The 3,569-nt window shown below is 44.2% G+C and overlaps 1 long non-coding RNA gene across 1 annotated transcript; it reads left to right on the top strand.

Annotated features, from left to right (window-relative positions):
• Nucleotides 1–240: 240 nt before the first annotated feature.
• On the top strand, nt 241–3,075 carry LOC145156726 (uncharacterized). Its single transcript, XR_013736883.1, has 4 exons — nt 241–657; nt 954–1,083; nt 1,726–1,777; nt 2,920–3,075. It is a non-coding gene; the product is annotated as an uncharacterized LOC145156726 (long non-coding RNA).
• The last annotated feature ends 494 nt before the right edge of the window (nt 3,076–3,569 follow it).

The following is a 3,569-nucleotide window of genomic DNA, read 5'->3' as shown; positions in this document are numbered from 1 at the left end:
CTAACAAAATGATAGCACTTGAGGTAATAACTTAAATATTTTGAACAATAAAATATAATTTTGTCTTTAATAAAAAAAAAATTAAGAATATAGTGTCGCCAATATCTAAATTAAAGTTGTTGATCTCACAGCCACTCATCCAACTAGAAACGGATACGGTTTCCGATGCCAAGCTTAAATTTCAAAATAGAATAAAAAATAACTTTTCAATCATGCAAGTCATTGATCATACCAATGATACGGGCCCAAGTACAGAAGTAGCAACGGGGGATGCGATACTCCAAACCCACCATGGCTTCAATTAATTTCTTTAATTAACTTGACCCATATCGCCCCTTCATCCAAGAAGAACCGACACCTACAGTTAAGCATCCAACACCCAGGCTACCTCGATTGAGACCAACCACTTTATCGTAAACCATCCACATAAATTTTCTATCATCAACCCCAGCGCCCCATAATAAAACATATTGTAGATTCTCAAGGGTTTTTAACACAGCTACATGAGCTTTAAAAAGCGAGAAAAAAAAGTCACCATGCTTCCGGTACATACTTCACCAAGGTAAGTCTACCACCAGGGGTCCAGGAGAGAGCATATTAACCTTCCAAGTTGACAACTTACATTGAACCGTTCAATTGTAACATCCCGAAATTCAGGTACAACTATTTAGCCCTTCTTTTATTCAAAGTGTCAAGTTAAGCCCTTAAGAGGAATTGATAGCAAATGAGTACGCTGGGCGTACTCAAGAGTACGCTGCGCGTACTCATGCGCTTATTTTGGACGCGGACTCGCCTGAGTACGCTGGGCGTACTCAGGGTTACGCTGGGCGTAATGTGTCCAGGTGCAAACCCTAATTTCTGACTTGTGCCCTATATATTGGATGCTAAGGCTTATTTCTCAGCCTCCATAGCAGTGAGTAAAACCCTAAGAGAGAACTTTTCATCGTTCTTAGTGAGTGTGTGTGATTTTGGAGCTAAAAGTGCCTTGGTGTGCTAGTGAAGAAGGAGAGGAGTTTGTGGAGACTAGAGTTTGAAGTGCAAGTTTGGATCTGAGATCTACAGAGGAAGGAGCTGCATTTGGAGGTATAAAGTTCAAAACTTTCCTTTTCATTTGGTTTGTTGCTTCATGGACCATTTTAGGGTTAAAAGTCCCAAAGGTGGAGACTTTATGAGTGTAATGTGCTCCATGGACCTAGATCTGTCCCATTTCAGTGGTATTTGTGTTGTAGATCCATAAAGTTCCCATCTTGGTCGTGGATATGAGATCATGCTTGAGTATTGGGCTTTCTAGTGTTAGGAAATGGTATATTTTGGGTGTTAGTGACTTGTTCAGCCATGCAAAGGCTTAAAGTCATCGACTTTATGGATTAAGAGGCTTAAAAATGGTTAGATCTAAAAGTTGGACGTGAGTCTTAACTGTTTAAGACCTCAAGAGCTAAGGGACTGAAACTGGGATTTACGCCGGGCGTAATCCCAGTACGCGCGGCGTACGGGGAGGCGTTCCCCGATTCTGAGACTGCCGGGTACGCCCAGCGTAAACATCTGGTACGCGCAGCGTAACCCGGAGGGTTGACTTTTGGTTGACTTTTAGGGTTTGGTCTATAGTGGGGCCTTTGAGTTATGAGAGGGGTAAAATGGTCTTTTACCCTTCTGAGAGTACTAAGAGGAGGAATAGTCTAGCCTTGAGAGATGTATTGATTGAGAGTATTTATTTTACATGATTAGGCGGAGGCTAGACCTGATTTTACAGAGTTCAAGCTTTACCGAGTTACCCGAGGTGAGTCTTCTCACTATACTTTACCTAGAGTGGTAATTAGAGCTATGAGACAGAGTATGATGTATGCTTTTGCATGATGTGATTTCTATGTGTTATATGCTATGTATGTTACAGAGTTTTCAGAGTTAGGACCGGAAGGTCCACAGAGTTAGGGCCAGAGGGCCCACAGAGTTAGGGCTAGAGGGCCCACAGAGTTATGGGACTGGAGGGTCCCACAGAGACACCTTGACCAGAGGGTCATCAGAGTTATAGCCTCGAGTGGCTAATATGTGTTGTGTGTGTATTTTGGGGAACTCACTAAGCAATTATGCTTACAGTGTTGTGTTATGTGTCTCAGGTACCAGAGAGGATCGCGGGAAGGCGCCGGTTTGATCAGTACACACACGGGGAGATTTTTATTATGATCTTGGGATATGATGTTATGATTGACTATGTGATACAATGGTGTTTTTATAACGATTATGAATGGAAATGTGTTTTATAAAATGTGAAAAATTGTTTTGAAAAATCTGGGTGTTACAAGTTGGTATCAGAGCCTTGGTTTGAGGGATTCGGATTCATCTTCGGGCGTATCTGAACTCAAACTGAGGATTTGAGAGAAATTTTGATGACTAAAAACTTTTTTTTTTAAAGAGTAAAAAGAGTTTTGAGACAAACAGAGCAGAGTCGTGTGTACGATCAGCCAGCGCCCGAACGGTGATTTCCCAAAATACCCTTGTAATTAGTGTTATGAGATATATTATGTTATGATATATGATGAGTTATGCTATGCATGCTAGAGTAGACTAGGTATTCTTATTAGGACTAGAGTGGCCTGATATGTGACGCCTTAGTCTAGGAGTTTTGCTGCTAGGGATACTTGAGAGTGTTTAGATAGCATCGAGGAGTTTATGAGAGAGCTGCTAGTGAGTAGCATATGGTTAAAGAGAGTAGAGTACTTGGGACTTGGGATCCAAGGAGGAGGACTTAGAGTGGATGCTGATGCGGTGTGGACGGTAGTATAGGGCCCGTACTACTGAAGACACCGGAGCAGTGCGCACCCTAAGTAAGAATCCATTGGGTACTAAGGAGCAAGTAGGGTGGAGTTATCGAGTGCGAGTATACTCGAGCGAGTCCCTGATATTTGTTATGTTGTATTTCAGAGACATCATGGTTGGGACACGCCACACACCAGAGAGCAGCGGTACTAGTGATGAGGAGATCCGTAGGATCATTCATGAGGAGGTGGCTGCGGCCATCAGGGCGGAGATACCAGAGATGTTCGGGTCTATCAAGACCACACTGATAGAGACATTTGACGAGAGATACGCTGCTCTTTCTGAGGCTGCGGTTGCTGCGGCCACTGCAGCTATAGCTGCGACTAGGCCGCAGGGTGGTGATGCGTTGCTGTTTCGTGAGTTCAGCAACACAAAACCACCGGAGTTTGATGGGACCCAGGACCCGATTGCAGTGATGAGGTGGATATCAGACATTAAGGGGTGTTTCTTTACTTGCTCATCTCCAGAGCATTTGAGAGTCCGGTTCGCGTTGAACCAGCTTCGCTTGGGAGCGAAGGACTGGTGGAAGTTTGTGACGGCGCACTATTCGCCTACTGAGCTTGTTGCAGTGACCTGGGAGAGGTTCACTGCTATGTTCCGAGAAGAGTACGTTCCCCAGGTGGAGAGGGAGCGTTTGGCCCAGGAGTTTTTGACCCTCAAGCAGGGTACAGAGTCTGTTACAGTGATCACCAGGATGTTCCATGAGCGGGCGATGTTCTGCCCAGAGCACGTGTCCTCCGAGCAGGCACGTATGA

This window comes from Lactuca virosa, chromosome 2 (genome assembly GCF_052849685.1).
Source record: "Lactuca virosa cultivar CGN04683 chromosome 2, Lactuca_virosa_CGN04683_v6, whole genome shotgun sequence".
NCBI classification, from domain to species: domain Eukaryota; kingdom Viridiplantae; phylum Streptophyta; class Magnoliopsida; order Asterales; family Asteraceae; genus Lactuca; species Lactuca virosa.
The sequence above is the reverse complement of the archived record's forward strand: the minus strand, read 5'-3'. Positions and strand labels throughout refer to the sequence as shown.